The following is a 14,000-nucleotide window of genomic DNA, read 5'->3' on the forward strand; positions in this document are numbered from 1 at the left end:
AAGCTTACATGTAACCCACACGAAGGTGAGTCCAGAGAGTACAACATTTCACAAATATATTACATTACAGAGTCTTAACTTAATTATTACAAACCAAGTTCGAAATCATTGAAAGGTACTTGAAATTCGAAATGAAAGTAGTTCAGAGTTCATTGCAGCGGAAATAAAACGAGTTCTAAACGACGATACATGATGTCATGATGAAGCCCGTACATGACATCACTCGGCATTGCCATCGCTGGCCGGCGTCGTATCCCACTCCACCGACCAACCAGGAGGCAGGGTACACGGCCAAGTCAAACTAGCAATCATGTCCTCAAAAGTATTACCTGAAACAAAATTTTAGCCACAAGCAAGGCTGAGTATACTAATACTCCGCAAGGCTTACCCGACTAGGATATAACTAACCCTCTAACTAGACATGCAAGGCTTTTGGCTTGAGGGGTTTGTCTTTGCCAAATAGCAGTGAGTCCTTATTTTCCGATTTTAGCTTTCAAGTTCTATTATGATTAACCATTCTACATTAGCATCTATCCTAAAGCATACATGGTGGAAAGCAATTATTTTTCATCAATCAACCAAATTTCTCATCATCATCGTTCCACTTCTTACTCTATGTGGCAAAAGGGTTAAGCAGTCTCAATATCCGTGAGAGACGGACGATTCGAATCGAATTTGTTAACCTGGCCAGGCAGACCTAAACACACGCATGGGGAATGCAATCACCCACGCGACTTTTCCCCTTTTTCCCCGGGCATGAAACAGGCCCACCGTCCTAGGGTGCCCTGCACCCGTGCGTGACCATAGACCAGACAGTGGGGAGTATGTTCCACGGCCGGTTCCATCAGGTACTTAAGCTTACCGATTACCATATTCTCGGCATGTGGTTAGTACGTTCAAACGCTTAACCACCACTACCACACACCGCGGCCTTATCCATTTTGACTAAACAGACGGGGTATCTCAAGTACCACAACCCCGTCCGTAAACCTTATATTGCAGTGTGTAGTAAGCATTCAACTCCTATGAGCTCGCGAGTGACAGGAAATCACCCGACTTCTACCGAACCATTAGCATAGCCAACTAGCGACCTACACATGCTAGTGTTCAAGCATAGGTACCTAGGATCATGCAACTAAGGTTCCAAACAATTCCTGTAACTTAAATGCACAATAAACAGGAATACAAATAGTTGCATAATTTAAAATAGGTAGGTCATGCTCCGGGGCTTGCCTTCCTGAGCGTAACTAGCTGTGGGCTCTTCCGAAACTGGGTTCGGGTCTTCGGTAGCTTCAGTCAGATTTACTTGAGCTTCACGCGGCTCACTCTCGGACTCCGGCACCAACTCGTACGTACCGTCAGGGAGAGTAGTCGAATCTATATGAAATGCATAAGCGTGAGTTATCTCAGTGATACGATTTAATCAAATCTTCATTAAAGAGTTGTAACCCAACACCAACTTAAGATGGTTTGCAAAAGATTATGTTACAACATTTTGGACAACCCTTTTTAGAGTAATAATCATTGTACTGACTTCACAAAGTAACTCGGATGGGTTTTCTCTTTTATCCCTATGCAGCAAAAGAAGATTTGTCTTATTTATTACTAGGTTAAGCATGTCCTTATCATAAATAATGTTAAACATAGATTCTGGGGTTGAAATTTTTATGCAAGATACATCTCTGAGTAACTTGCCTACTGTGAAATTTTTAGCCCATTTCATGCAGCCTATTAATCATGAAAAATAAAATAAACAGCTACTGCTAGAAACAAAGATGAATTTTGCAGGTCAAATTATACAAGTACTGGTAATGAACTTTTAACTGAGTGTTGTATACATAAATAGGAGCCTTCCATAAATTTTTCACAATTAAACAAGCATTGTACAGGGCATGAAAAATAGCACAATGTATTGCTGCATGGATCAATCTTCAATTCCATAGACTGTTATAGCAAGTTCCAGAGCCTCATATTTTACCAGCATGGTTATAAACTCAATTTCATCCCCTAGAAAAATTATCAGATTTTTCTATGCAAATAAACTATTTTTCTTGATTTAGTGTAAATATCTATACTATTAATTAGTTGGACAGGTTCCACCCATCTAAAAATTTCTCAAAATTTTTGTACAGCAACAAAACATCAAGTTAAAGGTACTGTAAAAGTTTGAGCTCAGTAGACCAAGTTAAACAGTATGTACAAACAAACTATTTTGAACAAGGCATAAAGCAAGATTCAAATAAACTGATATCTAGGCATGTCAAAAGTCTATGAAACTTTTACACAAGGTTATACATCTAACATGTACCCTACTGACCAAAAATGGCTAACAACTCATGCTTTCAACTTGAGATCTAATATAAAGTACATTTCCTTTGCATTTTAAATGAAATAAAAACTATTGAGCAAATGAAAAAGTGCATGTAACAAAAGTTGTAGATATCTTTTCTAGGATTCCATAACAGTTGAGTTTGCATTTTTCCGATTTTTCTACGATTTTTAAACGAATTTACAAGTTCACTGGAAAATCTAGAAAATACAAAAACACAGATTGCAAAGGGGCCCCTGGATCTTTCACTTAACCCCCTGGAAATCTAAAACAAATTGCGCTGGGGTCCCTGGCCGGAGGTAGGAGACAGGGGATGCGGCGGCGGCGCGTTTCCCGGCGAGGAGGGGCTCGCCGGCGGCGGGGAGGGGGTCCTAGGGCAAGAGCTCGCCGAGATCTACCTAGGGGTGGGTGATGTGGTCGACGGGAACGGCCGGAGCAGGGTCGGTGGCGGTGTCCAGGGAGCGGCGGCGGCGGCTGCAGCGAGCGGCGGCGCTCCGGTGCGGGAGGAGGGGCAAGAGCAGGCCGGGGAGCTTCACTTCGCCCTGAGGAAGCTAGCTCGGGGCTCGACTGGAGGCGGGGAGGGGCAGAGCAGGGAGGTCCGCGGTGGGCGGGCGGCCGGCGGTGTTCACGACGGCGGCGGCGGTGTTCCGCGGCGCTGGGAGGCTCCGGGGAAAATTGGGCGGGCCTGGGAGCTGCCTGGGGGTGAAATAGAGCTCGCTGCGTGCTCGGTGGGGGTGGAGGGGCGCTGAGCTGGGCCCTCCACGGGAGCCGTGGCTCGGCGAGCGGGAATGGGGGCGCGGCGGCGCTTGCGCAGTGGCGCGGCGGCGCTGGCCGTTCTGGGCGAAGGGGTGGGGCTTGGGCGTGGGGAATGGGGCGTGGGCGAGCGGGCACACGCGCGGCGCGAGCTAAAAGGGGGAGTGAGGGCGTGAGGAGGGGCTGGGCGCAGAAGAGGGCAGCGGCGGCGGTGCGCGCGGCCTGGCGGTGGCGTGCTCGCCAGGCGGCCTTCAAGGCGGGTCAGGGCGCAGCAAGCGGGCCGGTGGCGTGGGTAGCGACGCAGCGGGGGCGGAGCGATGATGGCGGGGTGGCGTGCGGGCAGCAGGTGCACGGCCGGCCGGTTTGGGCGCTACGGCGGCGAGGCGGTGCGTCGCCGTGCGCTTGTCGCGGCGTGCTCGTCAACGGCTTGGGCGTCAGCGACGCACGGGGCGTGCGCACTCGAGAGAGGGGAGGGAGTCAGCAGCGCGCGGCCAGGCAGCGGGCAGCGAGCGGGGCAGGCAGCGGCTCAGCGCGGCAGTGGGCGCACGCGCGGCGTGCCTGGACGCCTGCGCGCGCAGCGAGGGGGAGTCAGCGAGGGAGAGAGAGAGGAGAGAGGAAAAGGGAGTGGAGAGAGAGAAAAGAAAGTCCACTGTTTGACTTAGAAAAAACTCAAATTTTTCAATTGAAACTCGAAAAATTTTGAACACGAAAGTTGTTCAAAATTAAATTTCCTACAACTTTCCTTTCAGGCAAAACTTCATTTGAGCGATGGTTTGGAAGTTCAAAATTTGAATTCAAGTTTAATGATCCCGCTTGTTTTTCGGGGTTAATTCAAATTTTCATGTTAGAACTTGAAAAACTTTGAACACGAAAGTTGTTTGTTTTGTCCAACTCTACGACTTTCGTTTTGGGCAAGAGTTCATTTGAGCAAAAGTGTGAGGGTTGACTTTTTGGCGTGTTTAAACTGAATTTCGGCTTTGCAGTAATTGAGAAGTTGGGGGAGGGTTTAACGTGTCATCGCATGTGAATTGCCTGTTTAATATAGTGTTAAACACCGGAGGTGTTACAGCCTACCCCCCTTAAAAGAATCTCGTCCCGAGATTCAGATAAGCAAACTAAGCGAGGAAAAAGATGTACCTGCAGTTGAATTCAGAAAACCGGGGAAATTCTGATTTAGGTAGCTTTCAGTTTCCCAGGTAGCTTCCTCTTCGGTATGGTGACTCCATTGAATCTTGTACATTCCAACTGCTTTTCTTCGAGTAACCCTTTCCTTTTGATCAAGAACCTTGATAGGATACTCGACATAAGAGAGATCAGGTTCCACTAATATCTCTGTTTGTTCAATGATCTCGATGGGGACTCGAATACACTTCTTGAGTTGAGAAACATGGAAAACATCATGTACTGCTGCTAGTCGAGGAGGAAGTCGTAGTCTATAGGCCACGGGTCCACAAACCTCAGTGATTTCATAAGGGCCAACATATCGGGGAGCTAATTTGCCCTTCACGCCGAATCTCTGCACACCTTTGGTGGGCGAAACTCGAAGATAGACATGATTACCCACTTCAAATTGCAAAGGGTCTCTCCTTTTATCAAAATAACTCTTTTGTCTAGACTGGGCGGCTTTTAAATTCTCTTGTATTACCCTCACCTTCTCTTCTGCCTCTGTTACGAGATCGGGTCCGAATACTACTCGTTCTCCGACTTGCGACCAGCTCAAAGGGGTACGACACCGTCGACCATATAAGGCCTCAAATGGTGCCATTTTCAAACTCTCTTGATAACTATTGTTGTATGAGAACTCCGCTAGAGCTAGACATTTGTCCCAACTCTTGTCATAATGGATGACACAAGCTCTTAACATGTCCTCCAGGATTTGGTTTACCCTCTCCGTTTGTCCATCAGTTTGTGGGTGATAAGCTGAGCTTCGAATTAATTTTGTCCCAAGAGATGCTTGTAACTGTTCCCAAAAGCGTGCAACGAACTGTGTCCCACGATCAGAAATGATGGTCTTGGGTACCCCATGCAAACAAACAATACGATCGAGATAGATCTCAGCGTACTTCTTGGCAGTGTAAGTAGTATGTACTGGAATAAAATGTGCCGTCTTAGTGAGTCTATCCACGATAACCCAAATGGAATCATGCTTCTGGGATGTGTTGGGTAATCCAACGATGAAGTCCATACTTATATCTTCCCATTTCCACGACGGGATAGGTAGAGGTTGAAGCAAACCGGCTACTCTCAAGTGGCTGGCTTTGACTCTCTGGCAGGTGTCACATTCCGAGACATATTTAGCAATTTCCCTTTTCATCCTAGTCCACCAGAAATTCTGCCTAAGATCTTGATACATCTTGGTACTGCCTGGGTGAATAGAAAATTTGGAAAGATGTGCCTCGTCGAGAATTTGCTTCCGAAGATCATGATTTTTCGGAACAACTAAACGACTTTCGAACCATAGGACTCCCTTATGGTCCTGACGAAAACACTTATACTTCCTTTCTCCTTGAGAGAGTTTCTGTTTAATGATCCCAACACCCTTATCATGTAATTGGGCCATAATGATCTGATCATGAAGGGTTGGTTCAACTGAAATGTGATTTAAGGTACCTTGGGGAATCATTTCCAACTGGAGCTTCCTCATCTCATGACAGAGGGTTTCCGAATAGGATTCCACGGATAGGCAATGGCAATGAGCTTTGCGACTGAGTGCATCTGCTACAACATTAGCCTTGCCTGGGTGATAGTGCACCTCAAGATCATAGTCCTTGATTAATTCCAACCACCGTCTTTGTCTCATATTTAGATCAGCTTGAGTGAAAATATATTTGAGACTTTTGTGATCGGTGTAGATATTGCAATGAGTACCCATAAGATAATGCCTCCATATCTTTAGAGCATGAATGACCGCTGCTAATTCAAGGTCGTGAGTAGGATAATTCTGCTCATGGGGTCGAAGAGCTCGTGACGCATAAGCAATAACTCTATTGTCTTGCATGAGCACACAACCAAGACCAGTACCAGACGCATCACAATACACGTCAAAGGACTTGGTGTTATCAGGTTGAGCTAAGACAGGTGCTGTAGTCAACTGCTCCCTTAGGGTGTGGAAAGCCTTTTCACATTTTTCATCCCACACAAACTTTACTCCCTTCTTCAATAGTTCGGTCATTGGCTTAGCAATTCTGGAGAAATCCGGAATGAATCGACGATAATATCCGGCTAAACCAAGAAAACTGCGAATCTGATGAACGGAGGTAGGAGGTTTCCAGTCCATCACTTCTTGCACTTTGCTAGGATCCACGGCTATGCCTTCGCTGGAAATAGTGTGGCCCAAGAACTTCACACTATCTAGCCAGAATTCACATTTGGAGAATTTAGCATAGAGCTGATGGTCCCGAAGACGTTGGAGAACAATGCGCAGGTGCTTAGCATGGTCTTCCTCATTCTTGGAATAAATAAGGATGTCATCAATGAAAACCACGACGAACTTGTCGAGTTCAGGCATGAACACCGAGTTCATGAGATACATGAAATAGGCAGGTGCATTTGTGAGACCAAAAGACATGACTAAATACTCATAGAGTCCATACCGTGTGGAGAATGCGGTTTTAGGAATATCACATGGACGAATTTTAATCTGATGATAGCCGGAGCGAAGATCAATCTTTGAGAAAATCCTAGCTCCAGCCAATTGATCGAAGAGAACATCAATGCGGGGAAGGGGATATTTGTTTTTGATTGTCACCGCATTGAGAGGTCGGTAGTCCACACACAACCTCAAACTATCATCCTTTTTCTTTACAAAGAGGGCGGGACAACCCCAAGGTGATGCACTGGGGCGAATGAAGCCTTTGTCCAGAAGTTCTTGAAGTTGGATTTTTAACTCGGCCAACTCTTTAGGTGGCATTCTATATGGCCTCTTTGAGATAGGGGCAGTGCCTGGTTGTAGTTCAATAATAAACTCAATCTCTCTATCTGGTGGCATTCCTGGCAAGTCATCCGGGAACACATCGGTGTACTCGCATACCACAGGAATTTCTTCTAGGTTGGATGTGCTCAGGGCAAAAGCACAAGAATTGACACACTCTCGGAAGGGTAAATAGAGAGTAGTGGCTCCATATTTTGGCGAATTTAATTCCACCGCCCTGGCGGGAATATCTATAATAACCCCATGCTGAGTCATCCAATTCATCCCCAAGATGATATCTATACCCTCAAGTGGTAGGAGTATAAGGTCGGTGTTGACGATTAAGCTACCCAACTTGATTGGCACAAGTCGTGTTATTTGGTTTGAAGCAATTTTACCTCCTGGGGTTGATATCATGTATGACCCTTTCGTGTGAATAAAATCCAAACCCACTTTTGCACCAAATTTTGCATCAATGAAACTATGCGATGCACCAGAATCAAATAATATAACTGCAGGTTTGTTGTGGATAGAAAATGTACCCGTCATCACTGGTGCGCCCTCAGGTAGTTCTGCAAGAGTGGTGAAATTGATGCGGCCTTGCTTGACCTGAACAGTTTGCCTTCTGCCCTTGTTCTTGTTGTTTTGATTAAAGCCTTGGCCCTGGTTTTGTCGCCTGGGTTGCGGGCACTCACGGGCGAAATGAGTTGAGCTCCCACAATTGAAACAACGATTTCCCTCACTTGGACGGGCTGGCGGTGGAGCAGTTGGCCTTGGACCAGTTAACTGAGGAATAGGGAAACGTGCAACACTTTGCTGCAGTGGAGGCCTGATAACCCAACGCCCTGGCTGAGGGGCTTTCTGAGGAATCTGGGGTGCAACATTCTGTATTATGCGATATCTCTGTGGCTGCGCACTAGAGGGTCCAGCTGGCGTTTTCCTCTTTTTCTCAGCACGGTGAGTCATGATACAGTCTTCTTGAGTGAGTGCGAGATTTACCAGCTCATTGTATGTGTCGACCCTAATGGGGTTTAGTCGTTCCTTGAGCTTGGTGTTTAAGCCTCTACGAAAACGATCACGCTTCTTGACATCTGTGTCAGCATGATAGCCCGCGTACTGACAGAGATTGTTGAAAGCTTGGGCATATTGGAGAACTGTACGTGTCCCTTGAGTAAGAGCCAGGAACTCATTCAGCTTCCTGTCCATGAGTCCTTCTGGAATATGGTGGCCCCTGAATGCAGCCTTGAATTCATCCCAAGTGACAACTTGATCAGCGGGGAGCATGCCAAGGTAGTTATCCCACCAAAGACGTGCCGAACCGCGAAGCTGTTGCGCGGCAAAACGAGCCTTGTTTTGCTCTGAGCATGGTGCCAGAAGTAGTGAAAACTTGGACTCAATTGTGCGAATCCAAGCATCCGCATCCAGTGGCTCTTCTGTCTTATTGAACAGAGGGGGCTGAGTTGCCAAGAATTCCGGGTAACCAGCAGCTTGAGGTTGATGAACATTAGGTCCACCCCGTTGCTGTTGCTGTTGTTGCTGTCCCTGAACGAGTTGACGGAGTAACTCGGTTTGGGCGGCCAGATATTCCGCAAAGTTGGGTGGCGGTGGTGGCGGTCGCTGCGAACTGCTACCATTCGCGTCCCCGAAACCCTCAGGGTTGCCACGTGTCGCTCCCACCATCTGGAATGGCAAATTCATTCATTAGTAGGATGACATATGACAAACCCCAAGAACAGAAGGGTAAGCGCGGAAAAGTAGAACTGAAAGGAGCACGTAACAATAGGGACAGCAACGCTGTTTGTTACAAGAAAATTCATAACTTGCACTCTGTTCATCAAAATGCGCCCAAATTTTTACAGCAGATAGATAATTTATCATACTACAACTTTGGTATTCAACTCCAAAGCTGAATCGACACTTAATGTGGGCGAAAAATTCAATTTCTCCTGCTCTGTCCAGTCTGTTTTTCAGCAGGCCGAGGTGTAATGTTCGGACCATAAATTTTGACACACAGGTCTAAAAATGCTGAAATTTGGTGAGAACTTAGATCATGAAATTCCCAACCACTTTGGTATTCAACACACAGCCCAGAAATGCAAGGAAGCATGGATAAAAATTCAGACAAGTTTCTGCAGCGATAGACTCCACTGCAATTAAACCATTACAGCCATGCATCAAGTTCTTAGCTTCCACCTAAACGATTAAGATACTTTTACATAGGAGTGGTACTCTTCGACAAAAGCGAGGTACTCAACTCTTAGTTAGCCTATTACATCACCATCCAAGTTAGGCTACCCTATAGAGGAGTATGCGCGAACGACTACATCATCTAAAAGTCGTCCAGGTTGTTGACGGAAGACTCGCTCCTCACTGGAGAGTGAGCTCCCGAAAGTGGTGGCAGGGGCACTCCAGACATAGTGTCAAGTCCTGAGATACCCTGAACCTCCTGGGGCTCCTCCTCCATGGCCTCGGGCTGGGCCTGCTGAGCCTCCAACATCTCAATGTGATCAAAGGCAGCATGCAACTGAACCTGCTGGGCGGTGAACTGCTGCTCCAAAAGTGCAAAGTCAGCATCTCTTGTCCAAGAGAACATCACGCTCCTCAATTAGACCCTCTAGTTCGCCCACATGGGCATCAAGATCCCTGATCTGCTCATTCTTAGCAATCACTATCTCATGGCTGGTCCGGGCAGAAGCAATGATCTGGGTCATGGCCTTGGCCTGTAAAGTCTGCAAGCGGTAGAGTGCATTCATGCACTTCACTGTCATGGAGATAGTCTCTGCAGCTCTGTTCTGCTGAAGGTACCCAGTGTGTCCGACCCGACTAAGCCAGTTAGGGTCATGGGGCTGCTCTGCTGGGAAGAGGCCAATAGGAGCTAGTGTGACAGCTGCATAATTCTTTTCACAAAACTTGTTGAGTGCTGTCATGGCTGCAACTTCCCAAGTGTCAACCAGACGGTGTCCAACTACCTCCAGCTCCAAGGAAGCCCAGTGATCTGGAAAAGGGTGGGGAGCATGAGTCATGCGCACGCGACAGCGCGCAACTCCCATCTCATGGAACTCCTCGCCCACGTAGCGCGGGGGACTGGGATATCCAGCATCGCGCATCACCTCCCAAAGAATGGAGGGAAAACCCTGCCAGTGGGTGCACTCGGAGTGTGCACGCCCATCCTCATCAAACACCAGGAGAGCAGGGGCAGCCATCTGTACAAAAGATGTACACAAGTGAGTGATGGCTAAAACAGATTTTAGGTAGTGCACAAAAACGAGTATAACTGAAAGCATGGAGCTCTAAAAATTCTCAAAATTTTCAGGGACATTCCTTAGGTTGTTAGAAACAACTTTGCTAGTCAACTCAAGGGCTAGATCCGAGCCTAAGAAGGTCTTATCCTTATAGTTTGCTTTGCTGTCAGCCCAAAATTTTCAGTGACCAGAGAGCTAGTAAACTGAGTGCTGAGGTCAAACCACTAAGCCTAAAACCACCAAATTTTTACAGAAGCTTGGTGAGTAAATTGGGCATAAGTTTTGTGTTGAACACATCTGCAGAAAACATTTCTAGGACGGCCTAAAAATTCGTGCAACACAGGTGCTCAAAGCTGACAGAAAAACAGGGTGTCAAAGTTTCTAGTGTACCCTATGGTATACAAGTTGGAAAATTCTCAAATTTAAACAGAAGCTAGTAGACGAGTTTTGGAGCAAAATTATCCACTGGCGCTTCTACAGATAAAGTCATCTACCATGTCAAACAAATTCACCTTCCAGGCTATAGCAGAAAATGACAGATTTCTATATAGACCTTAAGTGAGAGGAGAGGAACCGTGCTCACGGGCAACCTTAACATTCCCGACTAACTCACATCTATTTTCTTTGGCTTTTAATTTTATGAGCATGATGCATGCACGACCTAATCGTCCTTCCAAAGAAAACAATTGCCAAATAGTTTTGGGCTTACGGGGTTAGCACCGGTGGCATGGCACAACTTACGTCTCTCCCTATATATATTTCTAGCCGAGTTCTAACCGTACTTAACTTACGTAATCGCGGTTAGTGTACCTGCAGAAAATTGACAGATATAAATTTCATTGAACCTTTCATGCCAGCACACATGAAAGCGTCCCCATACATTACCGCTCACTATAGAAGCGGCATCCATGCGTCCAACACTGCATGGACAGCGCTCATACGCTACTGAGGTGACGTATTCACGTTTTCTTTTACTCCCAATATAAACGACCGATGGTCGGTATATTGGCAGCAGCTCAAGTAGGCCACTGCTTGAGCACAGCGTTCGGTTCGCATCACCGACGGGAAGGTCAGACTCCCTCAGCTGACTGAGTATACTTTACTCCCAATATAGCCAACTAATAGTTGGTATATTGGCAGCACCTCAAGTAAGCCACTGCTTGAGGGCAGCGTTCGGCTCGCATCACCGACGGGAAGGTCAAACTCTCTCAGTTGACTGAGGATTCTTACCGTCTTACCTTAGCGTAGGTGCGTCGTTATATAATGTAAAGTACTGAATTTAAAGTATAGAGAGTAATGTGCTGGAAGTCAGTTATAAATAAACCATAAGTTAGATAGCCACCTCAAACTCCCATAATATTCCCTAGGGCTTTACGTACTATATACAATCCTTAACGAACCAACGTATTTACCAAACGCGATTTAGTGGCTAAGTTTTAAGTAAAACTTTTAAAATCTAGTCGCACTCTCGGGTGTGCGCTTTGTTCGGCTCTGATACCAGCTGTGGCAGTACCGCCCTAATTAATCCGGCTCAAGTGCGCTAACCATCATCTTAAAGACAATCCCGGCTAACACGCACTTCAAACGGAGTAATTCGGCAGTGCTGTCGGGTAAAGTCCCGAAGAATCCACCTGAGCGTCGATCGAACCCAAAGCTTACATGTAACCCACACGAAGGTGAGTCCAGAGAGTACAACATTTCACAAATATATTACATTACAGAGTCTTAACTTAATTATTACAAACCAAGTTCAAAATCATTGAAAGGTACTTGAAATTCGAAATGAAAGTAGTTCAGAGTTCATTGCAGCGGAAATAAAACGAGTTCTAAACGACGATACATGATGTCATGATGAAGCCCGTACATGACATCACTCGGCATTGCCATCGCTGGCCGGCGTCGTATCCCACTCCACCGACCAACCAGGAGGCAGGGTACACGGCCAAGTCAAACTAGCAATCATGTCCTCAAAAGTATTACCTGAAACAAAATTTTAGCCACAAGCAAGGCTGAGTATACTAATACTCCGCAAGGCTTACCCGACTAGGATATAACTAACCCTCTAACTAGACATGCAAGGCTTTTGGCTTGAGGGGTTTGTCTTTGCCAAATAGCAGTGAGTCCTTATTTTCCGATTTTAGCTTTCAAGTTCTATTATGATTAACCATTCTACATTAGCATCTATCCTAAAGCATACATGGTGGAAAGCAATTATTTTTCATCAATCAACCAAATTTCTCATCATCATCGTTCCACTTCTTACTCTATGTGGCAAAAGGGTTAAGCAGTCTCAATATCCGTGGGAGACGGACGATTCGAATCGAATTTGTTAACCTGGCCAGGCAGACCTAAACACACGCATGGGGAATGCAATCACCCACGCGACTTTTCCCCTTTTTCCCCGGGCATGAAACAGGCCCACCGTCCTAGGGTGCCCTGCACCCGTGCGTGACCATAGACCAGACAGTGGGGAGTATGTTCCACGGCCGGTTCCATCAGGTACTTAAGCTTACCGATTACCATATTCTCGGCATGTGGTTAGTACGTTCAAACGCTTAACCACCACTACCACACACCGCGGCCTTATCCATTTTGACTAAACAGACGGGGTATCTCAAGTACCACAACCCCGTCCGTAAACCTTATATTGCAGTGTGTAGTAAGCATTCAACTCCTATGAGCTCGCGAGTGACAGGAAATCACCCGACTTCTACCGAACCATTAGCATAGCCAACTAGCGACCTACACATGCTAGTGTTCAAGCATAGGTACCTAGGATCATGCAACTAAGGTTCCAAACAATTCCTGTAACTTAAATGCACAATAAACAGGAATACAAATAGTTGCATAATTTAAAATAGGTAGGTCATGCTCCGGGGCTTGCCTTCCTGAGCGTAACTAGCTGTGGGCTCTTCCGAAACTGGGTTCGGGTCTTCGGTAGCTTCAGTCAGATTTACTTGAGCTTCACGCGGCTCACTCTCGGACTCCGGCACCAACTCGTACGTACCGTCAGGGAGAGTAGTCGAATCTATATGAAATGCATAAGCGTGAGTTATCTCAGTGATACGATTTAATCAAATCTTCATTAAAGAGTTGTAACCCAACACCAACTTAAGATGGTTTGCAAAAGATTATGTTACAACATTTTGGACAACCCTTTTTAGAGTAATAATCATTGTACTGACTTCACAAAGTAACTCGGATGGGTTTTCTCTTTTATCCCTATGCAGCAAAAGAAGATTTGTCTTATTTATTACTAGGTTAAGCATGTCCTTATCATAAATAATGTTAAACATAGATTCTGGGGTTGAAATTTTTATGCAAGATACATCTCTGAGTAACTTGCCTACTGTGAAATTTTTAGCCCATTTCATGCAGCCTATTAATCATGAAAAATAAAATAAACAGCTACTGCTAGAAACAAAGATGAATTTTGCAGGTCAAATTATACAAGTACTGGTAATGAACTTTTAACTGAGTGTTGTATACATAAATAGGAGCCTTCCATAAATTTTTCACAATTAAACAAGCATTGTACAGGGCATGAAAAATAGCACAATGTATTGCTGCATGGATCAAACTTCAATTCCATAGACTGTTATAGCAAGTTCCAGAGCCTCATATTTTACCAGCATGGTTATAAACTCAATTTCATCCCCTAGAAAAATTATCAGATTTTTCTATGCAAATAAACTATTTTTCTTGATTTAGTGTAAATATCTATACTATTAATTAGTTGGACAGGTTCCACCCATCTAAAAATTTC

Source organism: Panicum virgatum, chromosome 9K (genome assembly GCF_016808335.1).
Source record: "Panicum virgatum strain AP13 chromosome 9K, P.virgatum_v5, whole genome shotgun sequence".
NCBI lineage: Eukaryota > Viridiplantae > Streptophyta > Magnoliopsida > Poales > Poaceae > Panicum > Panicum virgatum.